The sequence below is a fragment of the Mesoplodon bidens genome (assembly GCF_964165515.1).
Source record: "Mesoplodon bidens genome assembly, chromosome: 8".
NCBI classification, from domain to species: Eukaryota; Metazoa; Chordata; class Mammalia; order Artiodactyla; family Ziphiidae; genus Mesoplodon; species Mesoplodon bidens.
This window is the reverse complement of record NC_138165.1, coordinates 21,369,990-21,388,394: the sequence shown is the minus strand read 5'-3', so window position 1 is coordinate 21,388,394 and position 18,405 is coordinate 21,369,990. Positions and strand designations below refer to the sequence as shown.

At 41.9% G+C, this 18,405-nt stretch overlaps 1 protein-coding gene across 15 annotated transcripts in view; it reads left to right on the top strand.

Annotated features, from left to right (window-relative positions):
* OSBPL6 (oxysterol binding protein like 6) overlaps positions 1-18,405 on the top strand; it is a 209,611-nt gene that overhangs the window by 17,841 nt on the left and 173,365 nt on the right. For 3 of the 15 annotated variants that reach the window (XM_081242838.1, XM_081242835.1, XM_081242826.1), the window contains exon 2: positions 4,243-4,367. The exons of 11 other annotated variants lie outside the window; for them this stretch is intronic. The gene's annotated coding sequence lies outside the window, so the exon portion shown is untranslated. Of the gene's footprint in view, positions 1-4,242; positions 4,403-18,405 lie in introns of all 15 variants that reach the window. One more of the 15 variants, XM_081242837.1, reaches the window with a different exon arrangement.

Sequence of the window (18,405 nt, the reverse complement as noted above, 5' to 3'; positions counted from 1 at the left end):
ACAAAAGGTTAAGTAACTTGGCCAATTGATCTCCTTAACTGTAATCGTGGGAATACTGTTGGACCTAAGTCTTGAGTCGTCATGTTGTGTTGAGTGTTCTGTGCTCTTCTGGCCCGTTATCACCAGTAGTGTTAGGGAATCATCACTGTTACAGAAGTAGCAGCATCAAAGACATGACAACTAAAATGACCAGAGAATTTATTAGCTCTTAGTCTTTCAGTTAATGAATAAATATGCAAACAGAAAGTTTCCTTCAAAGTCAACTTTATCTAACTCACTCAACATTTAGTACATCATTGGTGTTTAGTGACTCTTATTTAATGATAGCTTATGAATTTTTTTCTTTTCTGAGAGGAAATTGGCTGTATCATATGTATTGGACACTTTGGATTCTTAACTCTGGTTTTGCTGACTTCCGTGTATAAATACTATCTGGCACATAGTAAAATAGGACTACAATTATTAATCCCAAGTGGTGATTAAAAGAAATATAAACTTAAAATCCTGTTTTCTAAATTCAAATGAGAGCTTCCACGTGTCAGTATGTAAAGGCAGCATTTCAGTTTTTGACTTTACTGTGGAAATTCTGCTTTAAACAAATACAAATCAACATTCTTTTCCCTTCTCTCTGCTCTTTCCCCCAAGCCCCAACCATTACCCCTTCCACACACTTAATATTTCTGTTAATTTGCTCCTGAGGATGCTTGCATATTTGCTGCTAAGTTTTTCTGGGTCTTTTTAGAGGACAGACTGATTTTACTGCCTGGGTTTGGGGCTCCATCCTGTGGTTCCCTGGGTCGCAGAGATATTGAGTCTTCAACCTTTAGCTGCCTTTGAGTGACTGTTTAGATGTCATGGGAACCTCATTGGGACTGATAACTATCAAGGGTTGTTTTTTATTTTCACTTGTTAAATCCCCCAAACTAATGCTATTAAAGGGCTTTCAATAGAACTAGAAGGCGCTTTCTATTCATCTTTTTAACTCCCACGTCATATAGCCTTATACATAGTGGGCATTCAGTAAGTTGTTGAATATGTAATTTTTGTTAATTGATTCATATAAAATTACACTGTACATTGTTTGCTGTTATAAATGCTAATTATAGGTTTGTTTAGTTTGTATTTACACTCTAATCTTCCGGAGAACTGAAGAAAAATCCTGTAGTTTTTCCTTTAAACTTTAAAAGGAAACACAACACGTATTTGGATAAAGCACTGCTGTACTTCTATTCTTTTTTTTTTTTTTATTGCCGTATGTGGGCCTCTCACTGTTGTGGCCTCTCCCGTTGCAGAGCACAGGCTCTGGACGCGCAGGCTCAGCGGCCATGGCTCACGGGCCCAGCCACTCCGTGGCATGTGGGATCTTCCTAGACCAGGGCACGAACCCGTGTCCCCTGCATCGGCAGGCGGACTCTCAAGCACTGCGCCACCAGGGAAGCCCCTGTACTTCTATTCTTAAATGTCCATTATAGGGTAGCTAACTGACAGTTAATGTTTCCCTATAGATAGAAGAAATATTTTAAAAAAATATCTTGAGAAGAATGCCTAATTATTCTTTATGAGCAGATCATGTAATGAAATAACAAGGTTTAGGGATTACATTTTTCAAAGCCAGGAATAAAGTAAACAAAGGCTAAAATGGATTTCTTTAAGTTGGAGATACTAGAGTTTTTTAGTTGATTCTTTTTGGTTTAAAACAGACCATTTAACATTTCTCTGCAAAGCAATAATTTATGAATTAAACACAAGCAAGGTTCTGTTTCTTCAGACACTTTAACAACTACCCACAAATCATAAGGTAACTTTCTTCATTTCTCTTCTGCTGGCATAGGTGTGATGACTGTACTTAAAACAGGAAATTAGTAATCTCTTTTTGAGGGTGGTGGTAGAATGTTATCCCTGACAGATTAGCTCGTGTATCTGCTCCTAGGTTTTAGTTTAAATATGCAACTCAGATGATAATATTACATCTAAAAGTGCTTTAGGTGACTTCCCTAGCAATCCAGTGGTTAAGACTTCGCCTTCCAATGCAGGGGTGTGGGTTCGATCCCTGGTCGGGGAGCTAGGATCCCACATGCCTCGCCGTCCAAAACCCAAGACATTAAAAACAGAAGCAAGGCAGTGCTGGTGGCGCAGTGGTTAAGAATCTGCCTGCCAATGCAGGGGACAAGAGTTTGAGCCCTGGTCTGGGAAGATCCCACATGCTGTGGAGCAACTAAGCCTGTGTGCCACAACTACTGAGCCTGCACTCTAGAGCCCACGAGCCACAACTGCCAAGCCCACGCTCTGTAACTACTGAAGCCCGCATGCTCTAGGGCCCGCATGCCGCAACTAATTAAATAATAATTTAAAAAATCTTATATGCCTGGGCTTCCCTGGTGGCGCAGTGGTTGGGAGTCTGCCTGCCGATGCAGGGGACACGGGTTCGTGCCCCGGTCTGGGAGGATCCCACATGCCGTGCAGCGGCTGGGCCCGTGAGCCATGGCCTGAGCCTGTGTGTCCGGAGCCTGTGCTCTGCAAAGGGAGAGGCCACAGCAGTGAGAGACCCGCGTACTGCAAAAAAAAAAAAAATCTTATATGCCTATCCATGTATTTACCATTTATGTTCCTCTTATGCCTTTTTGTAGATCCATATTTTTATCTGGAATCAGTTGCCTTCAGCTCAAAGGACTTCCTTCAACGTTTCTTGTGTCTGATGGCAATTAATTCTTTTAGCTTTTGTGTTTCTGAAAATATCTTTACTTTGCCTTCTGTTTTGAAAGTTATTTTCACTGGATATGAAAATCTGAGTAGACAGTATTATATTCTTTCAGTACTTTAAAGATGTTGCTTCCCACTTGAATAGTTTCTAATGGAAAATCTGTTGTTATCCATATTTTGGTACATATTGTATATTTTTTTCCCCTTTGGCTGTTTTAGAGATTTTCTTTATCATTAGGGTTTTGAGCAATCTGATTATGATGTGCACGGATGTGGTTTTCTTCATGTATCTTGTGCTTGGGATTCATTGAGCTTCTTAGATCTGTGGGGTTTTCACTTTCAAGAAAGTTTGAAAAATTTCTGCCATTATTCAAAAGTTTTTTTCTATTCCTTCTTCACTTTCCCTCCTTTTGAGGTACTGTATTTGCCTGTATATTAGACCATTTGAAGTTGTCTTATAGCTCACTGATACTCTGTTCATTTAAAAAATTTCTCTTTTCTTTCTGTCTTACTTTGGATAGTTACTACTGATATGTCTTCACATTTAGTAATCTTTTCCTTAGCGGTGTCTAAAACATTTATCCCATCCAGTGTATTTTTCATCTCAGATTTTGTTTTTTTCATCTCTAGAAGTGGTACTTGGTGTTTTGAAATGTCTTCCGTCTCTCTATTTAACTTTTTGAGCATACAGTTATTATAACTGTTTTAAAGTCCTTGTCTGCTAATTCTAATATTTGAATCAGCTCTGAGTTGAGGGGATTGATTGATTTATCTCCTCATTATGAGTCATGTTTTCCTGCTTCTTTGTGTACCTGGTAATTTTTTATTGGATGCCAAATATTGTGAATTTTACTTTGTTGGGTACTGGATATTTCTGAATTTCTATAAATATTCTTGAACTTTGCTCTGTAATGCAGTTAATTTACTTGGAAATAATTTGATTCTTTTAGGTCTTGCTTTAAGGTTTTTTAGATGGGACTAAAACAGTGCTTAATTTAGGGCTAAGTATTCCACAGGACTGGACAAGACCCTTCTGTTTACTCTGTCCAGTGTCCTCTGAATCATGAGGTTTTCCAGTCTGGGAGATGGGACGAAATACTGTTTTTGATTCTGCATGACTTCAGGCACTACGCTGTAACCTCTGAGCCTTTCTGTTGCTTCTTTCTCCAGCTACCTTAGTTTCCTTACAGCTGTGAGAAGGAATCAGCTGCATTCTTGAGGGGGACTCTCTGCACATCTCCAGAATTCTCTCTCTGTGAAGCTCTGTCCTCTCCTTCGAACTATAGCTGCCTTGGTCTTCTCAGACTCTCAGCTCAGTAAGTCTGCTGATCCCTTCCTGGCTTCCCCACCCTTTGCCACAGCTGGAAACTCGCAAGGCATAGGCTGGTACAACTTGGGGACTCACCTCTCCTTCCCATCTTTCAGATCACTATTTTTGTCGTCTGATAATGTCTTGAAAACTGTTCCTTCGTGTGTTTGTCCACTTTATGGTTGTTTCAGATAGGAAGGTAAATCCTGTCCTTGTGATTTTATCTTGGCTAGGAGTGGAAGTTTTCCTGGGTTCTGTTGAAAGTGAGGAGACCGACAAAGGAGTAAAATAGAGAACTTCAGGAGTTGTGGTAGAAGTTTACGTGGTCAATGTGGTGAAGGAAAGCCTAGCTGAGGTGGTAAGAGTTTCTTCAGCAGTGATCGAACCAACTGAGTGAGTTGGCTGGTGGTTTTATTGATTTATTATTTATTGTTCTTTTTTAGATACTGTTTGTTTGTTTAGTGCCTGTTCTGTGCCAAGGTCTTGACATACATTATTTCTCACCCCTTCAGTAGGTCCAAAAGGTATTGTTATTGATAATCCTTCTCTACTCCCCACCCCCTTCCCCCTAACCTCAGCCCCAGCCCTTCTCAATATTAAAAGGGGAAGTAGGATTGTCAAGTGACTGCTGAAGTCCGGCAGCTTATAAATTGTATAATCCTGTTTCAAACCCAGATCCTTGTAGCTTCAGAACCAATTGGTCCATAGTACTTTCTTCTTGCCAAGATTGAGATTTGTGCTGAGTGAGTGGGGAGTTGAGAGTGCTGGAAAGGGAGAGGTGGAAGGGACAGCTTATGATGAACTAGATCAGGAAAGGAGGGAGTCAAAGATGAGGGCTGATGTATGGGAAGAAAAACAGTTGCAGAGGCCTTAAGGTCTGCATTGTGTTCACAATGGCTGTAATGGCCTTAAAGAAATAAGGGAGCATGTACTTAGTCCTGGATGATGACAATGACAGTGAGGTGGGAGAAGGAAGGTCCCCAGAATTTTACCTGCTCTTCTAGTTAATGCTGGACCTCTAATAATAATTCCAGATAGATTATAGATCTGAGAAAGGTAAAACAAAAATATTCTAGAAAAAGTAAGCAAAGGTTTTTTTTTTTTGCGGTATGCGGGCCTCTCACTGTTGTGGCTTCTCCCATTGCGGAGCACAGGCTCCAGACGCGCAGGCTCAGCGGCCATGGCTCACGGGCCCAGCCGCTCTGCAGCATGTGGGATCTTCCTGGACCGGGGCCCGAACCCATGTCCCCTGCATCGGCAGGCGGACTCTCAACCACCGCGCCACCAGGGAAGCCCAGCAAAGGTTTTTTAAACAAGATGTAAAGAGTACTCATCATAAAGAAAACACTGTATTAAAGTTCTTTTCATCAAAAACACTGACAGAGAGCAAAAAAGCAAGCAATAGAGTAGAAGATATTTTCAGTACATATATCCAAATCCTTTTTAGGTCAGTCACTTGGATGAATGAGAAGTTCCATGTAGTCATTTATTGAAACACTAAAATGTTTTATTCTTTCTATCAGAAATTCATTAACAAACACCATGGCTTTGTATATTTCCAGAATTGTTTGTCTAATCCTCTTAAGGGCATTATACCACTAAGCAGCACAGCTAAGTGTTTGACCAGTTTTAATTAGAACGATCATTTGTCACACTTCAGAAGCATTTGGCTCTTGGCTATGGAAGTATCAAGGCTGGGCAAAGAAGTATTAATTCTGCCATCTTTTAAGGTTACATTTCAAACTGTTAAAACTAGTCACACCCGAATCAGTATATAACCTTCAACTATTCAAGCCTATTCGGTATGCTGGTTAATAAGATTATGCATCTAATTTTTCCACAATATAATATATGAAGGCCATGCGATTAGGGTTTATCTTATTGGCTATTTTAAGAAAGTTAGCATCTATTTTTTGTCTTGTATGAAGAATTAAAGAGTTTTCCAATAGGTAGAATGAGACGAAATAGGATTCTTGGATTCTTGTATGGGTTAAAAGGCTATTGCACATTATGTCAACACAAAGGAATGTGAGAACTCACAGATTATGTAATATTTTGTGGTCAGGTATTACCAAGTAAGATGTAGCAATGAGACTGAGTCCACAGCTGCATGTGAAAGTCAGTGTCACTGCTTAACAGTTTTACAGTAGACCAATGGGACACAAAGTCAACACAAAACCATGAGGCCACAGTAGTATAACCTATATACTTAGTGATAGTATTATTTCTCCTCTGGTTTTCAAGGTGAGGAGAGAGTTAGAAATTTTGATTCACATTGAATCACTCTCAAAAGGATTTAATTCAGTTATCAAAGGCTTTAAGTAAACCCTTTACCAACTCTCCTTTATAAGAGTTGGGTTTTTTATTTTATTTTATTTTATTTTTTTCTTTTTGCGGTATGTGGGCCTCTCACTGCTGTGGCCTCTTCCGTTGCGGAGCACAGGCTCCGGACGCGCAGGCCCAGCGGCCATGGCTCACGGGCCCAGCCGCTCCGCGGCATATGGGATCCTCCCAGACCGGGGCATGAACCCGTATCCCCTGCATCGGCAGGCGGACTCTCAACCACTGCGCCACCAGGGAGGCCCGGGTTTTTTAAATGAGAAAGTCTTCTAACTGGTGGGTCCCTGCTTATAAAGGTGGTGCTGAGTGAGTGCCTCTGTGTGTGTGGGTGTAGTGAGGTGGTATATTAGTTTCCCATGGCTGCTATAACAAATTACCACAAACTTGGTGGCTGAAAACAACACAAATTTATTCTCTTATAGTTCTGAAGACCAGCAGTCTGGGCTGAAATCATGCAGTCGGTAGGGCCACTGCCCCTCCAGAGGCCCCAGGGGAGAATCCATTCCTTGTCTCTTCCAGCTTCCAGTCTGCCAGCATTCTTTGGTGTTCCTTGGCTTGTGGCCTCATCTCTCCAAATCTCTATTTCATCTCTACATTGCCCTCTCTTCTGTGTCTGTCTTTTGTTTGTTTCAAAACTCCCTCTGCCTCTCTCTTATAAGGATACACTTAATCGCATTTAGGGCCCACCTAGATAATCCAGGATAAGCACTTCTTCTTAATATCCTTAACTTAATCATATATATTTATATATTTTTACCATTTAAGGCAATAGTTTTTCTTTGGCTATAATAAAGGTAACATTCACAAGTTCTGGGGATTAGGAAGTGAATATATCTTTGGGGGGCCATTTTTCAGCCTACCACAGTTGGTTTTTCCAGCTGTGAGTACACCTGCCATCAGGAGATGCCTGCAGAGGTACATTAGCGAACATCTGGATGCCATGAGCATGCAGGGAAAGTCACTTGTAAGAACCCCAGGTGTGTTGGGCTGGAGTTACAGCTCCTGGGTGTGTGAGGAGGGGGAGAGATGGAGGTGGAGTGAGTATTGTGAAAGAATGTTGAGGAAAATATCAAACGTTCAGAGACCTTTCTAAAGCTAAGTAGTAAATGGTTTGAGAAAGTCTAAGAGGTAGTGACTTTCAGCTAATATTGAGAACATGTTTTTCCTTCTCAGCTATTTGTTGATTAACAAATATTAACCAAATTGTGGAGATTGATTTTGGAGAACTTGTATACCAAAGTGATGATTAGTAAGGTTTTATTAGAAATGAAGCATTGTCCAATAGAATACTTTCACTATTATTGCTCACCATTTGGTCTTAAACCTTTTTGTTTTTACCACACTCTTTAAAAAATGTGCAGGCTTCATTCTAAGCACTTTTTATATTATTAATTAACTTTACATTTATTGTACTTTATTTCTTTTATTTATTTATTTACATTTAAAAATTCACAATAATTCTAGGAGATCAATAATGATCTCCTTACAGACTCATCTGTAAAGAAACTGAGGTACTGAGGAGTTAAGTAACTTGCTCGTGGTCACACAGTTACTAGTGTATTACAGGATTTGAACTCAGAGTCTATACCCTTAATTGTGTGTCAGGGTTTGGCAAGCTTCTTTTTTTTTTTTTTTTTTTAGGTACGCGGGCCTCTCACTGTTGTGGCCTCTCCCGTTGTGGAGCACAGGCTCCGGACGCGCAGGCTCAGCAGCCATGACTCACGGGCCCAGCCGCTCCGCGGCATGTGGGATCCTCCCGGACCGGGGCACGAACCCGTGTCCCCTGCATTGGCAGGCGGACTCTCAACCACTGTGCCACCAGGGAAGCCCTGGCAAGCTTCTTATATAAAGAGCTGGATGGTAATTACTTTAGGCTTTGCAGGCCGTAATGTCTCTGTTTGCAGCCACTCAACTCTGCTGTTATAGTAGTGAAGCAGCCATAGATAACATGTAAATGAATGGATGTGGCAGTGTTCCAGAAAAACTCTGTCACTAAACAGTGGCAGTGGGTCAGGTTTGGCCTGTCTGGTAGTTAATATTATTTTCTCTCTTTTTTTTTTTTTTTTCTTTTTTTTTTTCTTTTTGCGGTATGCGGGCCTCTCACTGTTGTGGCCTCTCCCGTTGCGGAGCACAGGCTCCGGATGCGCAGGCCCAGCGGCCATGGCTCACGGGCCCAGCCACTCCGCGGCATATGGGATCCTCCCAGACCGGGGCACGAACCCGTATCCCCTGCATCGGCAGGCGGACTCTCAACCACTGCGCCACCAGGGAGGCCCTATTTTCTCTTTTTAAATCCAAATTTTTCTGGGTACTTGGGCCAGTTCAGTCTGGAAAATTCAGGTCCTTAAGATCTGAAACATCTTGTTTAGTTTTGTTGATGATTTTCTCCTCTTACTGTGTTCTTTTTTCTGGAATCTTTTTATTTGAATATTAGACTTCCAGGATTCACTAGTTCTCTAATTTTCTTACCTCTTCTCATATTTCTTCATTTTTAATCTTCTTGCCCTACTTTCTGAGAAATTTCCTTAAGCCTTATTTTCCATCCCTTCTCTTGATTTTTTCATGTCTGAATTTCCTTTTTTTTTTTTAAACATTTCTTTCTTGTTTTATGGATACAGTGTCTTCTCCTACTCCTTTAAGGATATTAATGTTTTCTGTTTCCTTTGTAACCTCTGTTTCCTTCCTCCATGTTGCTTCCCTTATGTTTGCTTGTTTTGGTCTGTCTTTCATGTTAGAGCTTTTCCTTAGATATTTAGTGATCCTTGATTGTTTACTTCTATTTAAGAGTGAGTCACCAGGGAGCTGACTGGGAAGCTCCCAGCACACAAGGGGGCTTCTAAGCTGAGGACTTCACAGACAGAGCCAGTTCCATGAGGAAGTCCACCCTCACTGCCACAGCAATATCTTTAGTTTTTTTTCCATTGGTTAGGAAAGATTTCACAGAGAACAATATTCCAAGCGTCTTCCTGAAGGCTACAGGCCTGGCTGCCATTTTTCTTACCTATTAAGTAACTTAAAAGGCTTTTTAAGAAAATGTCCTTTCCTCTTTTGTCCATATTATTGCTATATATTCTGAAAAAAATAAGACTATATTAAAAATAAAAGCTGTAGCTACATTAAAAATTTTTTTGAAGTCAACAAAGACTTTAAAATTCATCTTCCTCTGCAATTAGGATAGACCATATACTTTACCATTAGATGATTCAACCTATTTGATGGCCATCCTTTGAATATTGTGCCTTGAGGGCTTTTCAGGTTTGGATATCAATTTTGGAAGGCTAATGTAGTCTTGTACACTGGACATAAAAATGGCCACTCTCTCCTGGGATGGAGCAGGGGCTCAGACAAGGACTGGGGTGAAGATGGTCATCTGAAGCCAAGCTGCCAAGTCCAAATGGGGTGTGACTACATGGATAGACCAAGAGATGAAGTCAGGGAGGTCCTGAACCACCTAGAAAATCCTGGGAAGTTCAGGCAGAGAACCTATCTGTGTACAAATAGGGGAGTAGCTGCATGGCTTTTGATATGGTTTCAGAGACTTTGGAGAATAGTATGTCCTGAAGGGCCAAGGGCTCTCAGTCTTCGACTAATATCTGACCTTGCCTCTCAGGTTGTTGCTGGCCTCAGAACCACCTTTTCCCTCAGGGCTCCTGCCAGAACATAGTTGCTTCCAGCAACTGCTGCTTACTTCTGACCATGGCCTCACGTCATTTTTGGTAGGGAATCCCTAACCCTCCTCTATCCCTACAGCCCTGCTAGGGCTGAGTCTTTGCCCTATCCCCCTCTGATGTGTCCCCCACATCCTTATCTTTGGGTTTGGATCTGTCACATGGCAGCCACTGGCCCCGACTCCCAACTGCCGCCCCATCATTACCCCTCTGCCCACATTCCCAGCCTGGAGCCAGATGAGTCCTTTTCCTGCTGCTAGTAGGAGTGGCATCTTTGGCCACTCTGGGACTGCTGCCGAGGAAAGATACACCTTTGGAATACTAAGCTGTGCCCAATGTATTTAATTCACAAAAGCATTGTTATAAATGGTGGTCAGAAGCTCTAGTTAAACTCCTATGGTTTAGCATATGGCCTGGGCTCCACCATTTATAACACAACCTTTAAGGAAAAATGGGTTTCAGGTTCAGGTAGTAGACTTGGTACAAGTTCCCCTTGGTAAGATGGGGGCTGCCTTGTAACAGCATACAAAGGAGGAAAAATGTCATCATCAAATATTCATTAAGTTCCTGCTGTGCATCGTGCTGTTGTAACTGCTGGATCTGTGGGCCTCCGCTGGGCCTGTTTTTCTAAGCCATAATAAGGCACCTTACAGATTGCCCTCTGAACCTCAACACACTGTAGAGCTTTCTCTGACATATCTTGTATTGTACTAATGGGGAGGATTGCTAGTCTGAGAAAGTGCAATTTTAATTTAAATGCGTCCTTTCCTGGAGCCTAAGTTCTTTTAGACGCTGAGCCTGCACTAATTTGTGTGATCCTTTTGGGGGCTGGGGCACTCTTCTTAAGAGCTTTATAAAATTAGTACTTCCTATTGGTTCAATGTTTTCTTTCAAGTGAGGCACTCTTAGAATTATGTGGCACATAGTGATTTTCAAAAGATTAAAGCAATGTGTTCTAATGTGAGCCTTGCAACTAATTGCCTCAACTAATTATACATAAAGGACCGAGTCATTAGTGTTAATAAGAAGTGACTTCGGGGGGCCTCCCTGGTGGCGCAGTGGTTGAGAGTCCGCCTGCGGATGCAGGGGATACGGGTTCGTGCCCCAGTCTGGGAGGATCCCATATGCAGCGGAGCGGCTGGGCCCGTGAGCCATGGCCGCTGGGCCTGCGCATCCGGAGCCTGTGCTCCGCAACGGGAGAGGCCACAACAGTGAGAGGCCCGCATACCGCAAAAAGAAAAAAAAAAAAAAAAAAAAAAAAAAAGAAGTGACTTCGGAAAGTACAGTTTGACCCAAAGACTGAATAACTATTGCAAACAGTAATCAGTGAGGTGATATCCATTGTAGAAAACACCTTAGCTGGATATTATTCACGTCAGTTCAAGTTAGGTTTTCCCTAAGTTGTTACCATATTTTAAAAAATTTTATTTTATTATTATTATTATTTTTACATCTTTATTGGAGTATAATTGCTTTACAATGGTGTGTTAGTTTCTGCTTTATAACAAAGTAAATCAGCTATACATATACATATATCCCCATATCTCCTCCCTTGGTTACTATTTCCTCTTCAGTGAAAAATGTACACCTTTTTGAATGTTGGAGGCTGAACTAAAATGGCTCCTGGAAAAGTTTTTTTTTTTTTTTTTTTTTTTGCGGTACGCGGGCCTCTCACTGTTGTGGCCTCTCCCGTTGCGGAGCACAGGCTCTGGACGCGCAGGCTCAGCGGCCATGGCTCACGGGCCCAGCCGCTCCGCGGCATGTGGGATCTTCCCGGACCGGGGCACGAACCCGCGTCCCCTGCATCGGCAGGCGGACTCCCAACCACTGCGCCACCAGGGAAGCCCTGGAAAAGTTTTTTATATAAGTGAATGTGCACTCTGTGAATGTGGATCTTCTCGACTGCTCCTCTTCAGGATTTCCTTCCACCCACTTAAAATGTCTTTGCTCCCAGGGCCCTGTCTTAGGTCTTCGTCCCTCCCTGTACTCCTTCCCTATTTGACCTCATCAGGTTCTGACTCTCTGCTAGCAAATCCCACATTTTCTTATCTGGGCCAGGTATCTTCTGGATTCCAGATACACATTTCCATGTGGATATCTTACAGGAATTACAGACTTGTGCATGCCTGAAACAGAGCCGTGATCTTCTCTCCCAAATCTGCCCTCTGCCCCCGGCCCTGGCTTCTCAACTTTGGAAATGATCCAATGCAACTCCATGTCCTATTGGTTTCTTCCAACCATCTCTGTCCATCCCCATCACCTGGTCCTTGTCCATGCCCGCATTGTCTTTTTCCTGGACTGTAGCAAAAACACTGTAACTGTTCTTCCCAAATCTGGTTTGCCTCCTTTCAAATTATACACAGCTGCTTGAAAAATATTAAAGTACAAACCTGATGATGTCACTGTCTGCTTTAAAGTGTGCAATGATTACCCCTTGCTCAAGATCAACATCTTTCATTACTGTTAGGCCATTTGATCTTGTATGCTCTTATCCCTAATTCACGACAGCTCAGACTCACTGGCCATCTTTCAGGTGCTTGAAATCATCTAGGTCCTTCCCTGCACAAGGCCTTTGTACAGATCGTTCCCTGGACCTGGGATGCACTTCCTCTTATGCTCTGCCTGGCTACTGCCTACCTACCCTCCTAGTCTTAGCTGCAGTGTCATTCCTCAGTGACATTTCCAAAAACCCTCCCCAACTGATTAGATTCCCCTACTAAATATGCCAACAGTATCCTGTATTTCCTAGCACTCATCATAATTATAATTGAATGAGCATTTGTATAATTAACTGTTTTGATGCCTGATTCTCCTACTAGCCTGTAAACTCCCTGAGAGCAGGGACCATGCCTGTCTGGCTCACCATTCACTCCCCAGTGCCTCTCATTACTAATATTTGTCAAATGAATGTATAATGAATACGGTTGGACAGAAGCCATGGCGTATGTTATGTGTATTTGTACTTAGGTTTGAATATGGGGTATCTGATGTTCTAGGACTTGAACACTTCCCACTCTATAATGAAGCAATACTGTGAAAGCCTTATTTAGATCTTGTTAACTGTTCCGCTGTTGCACTCTTTCCCCCTCTATTCTAGAAGTAGCTTGTATCTGTCAGGGTTCTACCAGAGAAACAGAACCAGTAGGAGAGAAGAGATTTATTGCAGGAATCAGCCTTCTCACGTGATTGAAGGGGCCAGCTAGGCAAGTGCGACATCTGTAAGGCAGGAGGTCAGGAAGGGCAGGCTGGCATTCTTGGGCATAGGGCACAGGAAGGCTGCTGTTCACAGGCAGAATTTCTTCTTCAGGGAAGCCCCAGCTCCACTCTTCAGGCCTTTCAAGTGATTGAAGCAGGACCACCCAGATTATTTAGGATATCTCCCATACTTAAAGTCAGCTGATTATGGACTTCAATTACATCTTCAAAATACCTTCAGAGCAACACCCAGATTGAATTGAATAACTGGAAACTGTAGCCTGTAGCCAACTTGGCACATAAAGTTGACCATCAAAGAAAACTGTGATGCAAAGCACCAGTTTAAAAACATAATTAACTTAAAAAAAAAAAACCCACCAAACTTGACACTTCTGGGATGGAGAATGGTAATTAAGTATTTATTCAGTGGGCTTCTTATTTGCTCTGGAAATAATGCCTATTTTAAAGAGATTTTTACCTGTTCTGCTGAAATATTCCAAATAACCTCATTACTCTACTATCCAAAACAAATTTGTCACTACCTCAAGTGTGAATCAATAATAAAATTCTAGGAAAATTGGCTCTTTTGTGTGTAGTGCTTCTAACAAGTGGACAACCGTGTCTTCTCAGGTGACTTTTTATTTATTAACACAGCCAACATTTACTGAGCACAGGGCTGGGCAGTGGAGATACAAGAAGAGGCAGAATACCGCCCTATATTTTGAAGCCTTGTAGTGGATTTAAGTAGACAAATAGGTAATCAAATAATTGCAGGCCTGGAGTTCAGTGGGGTTGCAATATGGAATGCTTTGTAGATGTGGTTTGGTGCCAGAGTGTGAAGTGCCCGGAGCGCCAGGCTTGGGGATCCATCTTTATTTGGCTGGATCCTCTCTGTTGAGGAAGGGCATGTTCATATTATTTAGGAAGAGGAATCTGGTGTGGAAGTGAGGGAAGGAGAGAATGTTAAGGGCAGGAGTCTAAACTAGAAGCTAGATTCTAGCACTAGCAGTGTTTATCAACTGAGTGAGGGAGAGAGAAGATTTGAAGGTGACGTTGAGGTTTATTGCTCTAAAGATGGGGGCTATGACAAGGTGAGTAATGAGGGTGGATGGTACCAGAGGAGGAATGGATATTTAGTGCTGAGGCAGGTAAAAAGATGAAAGGTAACACCTGCCACCGACTGAGATTCTGTACTAGGTCTGGTGAGTTACACCCATTATCTTATGTCAGTTGAGATGCCAGTGTGACTTCTAGCCTGTATGAGATCACCTAAGGAGCGTCCTGAACAAAGGAAGATGTTTGAAGAAGATGCTTGGTGTCTAAGATTCTTTTTTAGGTCTTCTGTCTTTTTATAGAGGATAATATAGGTACTCCATTTTGAAAGTTACCTGACAGTGGATTCTAAGAGGTCTGTTTATAATTTTTTTTTTTTTTGCGGTACGCGGGCCTCTCACTGTTGTGGCCTGTCCCCTTGCGGAGCACAGGCTCCGGACGCACAGGCTCAGTGGCCATGGCTCACGGGCCCCACAGCGTGTGGGATCTTCCCGGACCGGGGCACAAACCCGTGTCCCCTGCATCGGCAGGCGGACTCTCAACCACTGTGCCACCAGGGAAGCCCTATAATTAAAGATGAATGTCAGCTACTAGATATTGGAAAAGAAAAAAAAAAAGCTAACATTCATGAATGATTTCTGTGTTGTCTTACACCTCCCAAATCAAATTGAGAAAGCAGACTTTTTTTGGCACTGAACATACCTCTGGGTATGTGAAATTGTATTCACTAAATCTGCTTTCCAAAAAGGCAAGTACAAGGGGCTGTCACGGATCAAATCTGGAAAAATTGGAGCATTAAAATAAATAATGTGGTAATATAATATAAACCATGAACTGAAATAAGATTTAATGAATCTATATTGATCAGTAAATGAATGGGAATGGGGGAGGGTAAGCTCTTACTTACAGGAGAATGCCAACCAATAAATGTAGATGGGTAGAAAACAGGAAAATCATCATTTGGCAAACATCACAGTGATGATTGATGAAGGCAGGAATTGTCAATGGATGGATGGAGGTTTGATGAAGAACAGATATTGGCGTAGGCTCATAGTATTTTCCACAAAATACTCATTAATTACAAAGAAGGAAATGGTGACTTTATGGTGAAGACTGGCAGACACAAAGTTGTCCAGGTGATCAAGGTTAACACCGTCAGTGATGGGGTGATCTGATATCTTGTGCCTCCTGCACTGAAAAGAGCACAGCATCATTTCAGTGGTCTTGCAAGGAATACATGGCCTGAATCCATAGTCACATTGAATCCTCACAATGTTTGGAGCAGGTGTTTTTAATCTCCATATTACAGAATAGGAAATTGAAGCACAGAAGTTGAACAATTTACCCAAAATCAAAAATGGTAAGTGGCAAAGCCAAGTTTCAAAATCCAAGGTGAATTTCTAAACTTGTGGTGTTTCAGTTCTACTATAAAGCCCATGGGTGTTAGTTCCATTAGCAATTGGGTTCTGCAGATAGTGCCTTAGGGTCCAAGTGTGACATTTAGATGAGTATCAATAGGGGGCCACAGATAATGAGTCTTGTATTGCTTATTACACTAGCAGTGGGGGGAGGGAAAGCTGAGTTTTATGTCAGCATCTGAATGGCTGGTTCTTAGTGAGTAATTATCTATAATCAGCGCATGTTGCTGCTGAAAGCCATCCCATCGGACCCCTTTCCGGCAAGATTCTCCATTTGGGGTGGAACAGGAACTAATTATGCACTATTAAATCCAAGACCCATTTCATATTCAGAGGTTCCAGTGGTAAACCTCACATGTCAGGAGCAATTAGTGACCTTGTGACATGTCATCTTCAGTATGCTGAACTGTGGACAATAAATCCTAGCAGGATGGATGGATTTAAATAACTACCTCCGCCATCACCCTAGTGCCATCTGAGCAATGCTATTTCAAGGCAGCAAATTCAGGACATTCTCCTAACTAGTATGAAGATTTCAGAAATGTGGGAATATAGTTAATTCTGAACGTTTTCAGATTTTGAGTGCCTAGGAAAGGGGACAGAGATGTTGGGCAGAGGATGAAGTCACGCGATACGGTCCACGAGCTGATCATGGGGACACTGCTCCCATGCAGCTCCAATAGAATGACTGCCGTGTGCCGATGAAATCTGGGTGTACACCTAACCAAAAGCTCGGATGAACAGGCTTGGCCAAGACTTGGCCAAGAAACGAAGTTCTACTGTGCTAATTCACTATCTTGGATTAATGGGAAGTATTTAAGTTGAAAAATGAGCAAGCTTCTAACTGGAATTTGATACCTTTGTTTATAAATATATTTCATATTCTTATTCTATTTTATAGAGAAAAATGAAGAAATTAAAACATATTTTTTTAGAAGTAAAATGTGATGTTGCAGAAGCATCATCAGTTGAGTTGTACACACAGCCTTACTGTCACTTGTGGTTCTGCTTCTTTTGCTGACATTAGGATTATCTCCTGAAGTGGGATTTTCCTGTTGATTTTGGATTTTTGCATGCGGCTGAGACACTCCATGGGAAAATGCAGTTACAGGAAGTTGCTAGTGTGTGTGGCTGAGCAGTGAAAGCATCTGAAAAAAAAAAAAATTGCTCTTGTGGGATAACTGGACCGTATCCATTAAGCCAGGTTCTGCCCCAGAATGCTGGCTCCGTTATGGGCTTAGGTCAGCGGTAATTGACTCTTCAGCCCACGGAGGCAGCTCGAGGAATCCCTGTGGTAAAGAACCTCTTTGTCTCCCCTCCATTCTGGGGCTTGGCTATTTCAACTAGACTATTCACATTGACTGTAAATTCTAACCACCACAAAACAAGCCTCTGGAAGTCCCGATTATGCACGGCTGAGAGATTGCCACTTAGCAAATGCCTAAGAAAACAAGAGAGAAAAGAAAAAGAAAAGAAAGAAGAAATATAAACCTGAATAAAAATAAAAATAAAGAATTTGAGGGGCATCGGTTCAATTTGGGTGGGTATGGAGTATTGTCAGCTATTTTAGTGCGGGGTAGAAGCATCACTAGGGAATACCTAATACGCACACAGTACTATTTGAAGAAATGCATTGTAAACTGAATACATAGCCTGTTAATAAATGAGTCTGTCATTACTGAGTGAAACTGAAGAATGCACCCTGCATCTACCCTGCAAGGGTAGATGAAGCTATGAGTGTGCTTTCTTGGAAATGTAAATTCTAAGATTGTTTAGTCCTAAACCTGTTTGTTGGGTGTGTGTGTGTGTGTGTGTGTGTGTGTGTTATAAAATTTTCACTCTCCTTTTCCAAGTAATAAACTTCTAAATAGCCCCGTAATGACATTAGCTTATCTTCAGTTTAAGGATAAAAGTTAATACTGTCCATCAGTCAAGTACAGTGTATTCTTACAGAGATGTGGGTTGAGTTTGCAAAGGTGTGGCTTTGTTAGTGAGTGATACTCATAGGATGATTGATTCAGTCAGCCAGCCATGTTTTGGGGGGTGGAAGGGAGCTGGTCTCACAATTGATGATGCATGAAGTAGCAAACTTGAGATACTTTTACTTGGCAGAACAGGTGAAAATGAATGGTTTTGCTTTCCTGAGCCCAGATCTGTACTGTCAAGTGACCCCTCACAGGCACAGCATTTAAATTGTCCCCACTAGAGTAAACCACCACGGGGCCCTGGATGAAAAATCCTCTGTTAGATCCCACTCACAGATCCCACGTTCTCTGTTACAGTGTTGGCTTTTTTCTGTTTTTCTATGGTGTGCATTGGGATTGGAGGGGAAGGAAGGAAGACATTTGCTAAGGAAGTCACCCTTATGGAGCCTGTAACCAGTGATGGTTTGTAGCATGTTCCCTTCTAACCCCACGAAGTTCTGATTCTGTGGTTATGTCAGGGAGCAACCCTAGGCTGCAGCTTTCCCAGGTACCATCTTGGCTTCTAGGAATTGATGCTGGTGATGTCATTTTAGTCTCTTGTCCATCCATCTACCTAAAATCCATAGATGTTTGAGCACCTTCTATATTCTAATTTGTAGAGACTCACATATTACGAAGAAATTTAATAATGCTGACCTAAAGCAAATTTGCTGAAAAAAATAAAACAATCTTAGTATGCATGAAAGGTAGTTACAATTTCCTTTTAACGTTTCAAACTAAATGTTATAGGAGGTAGT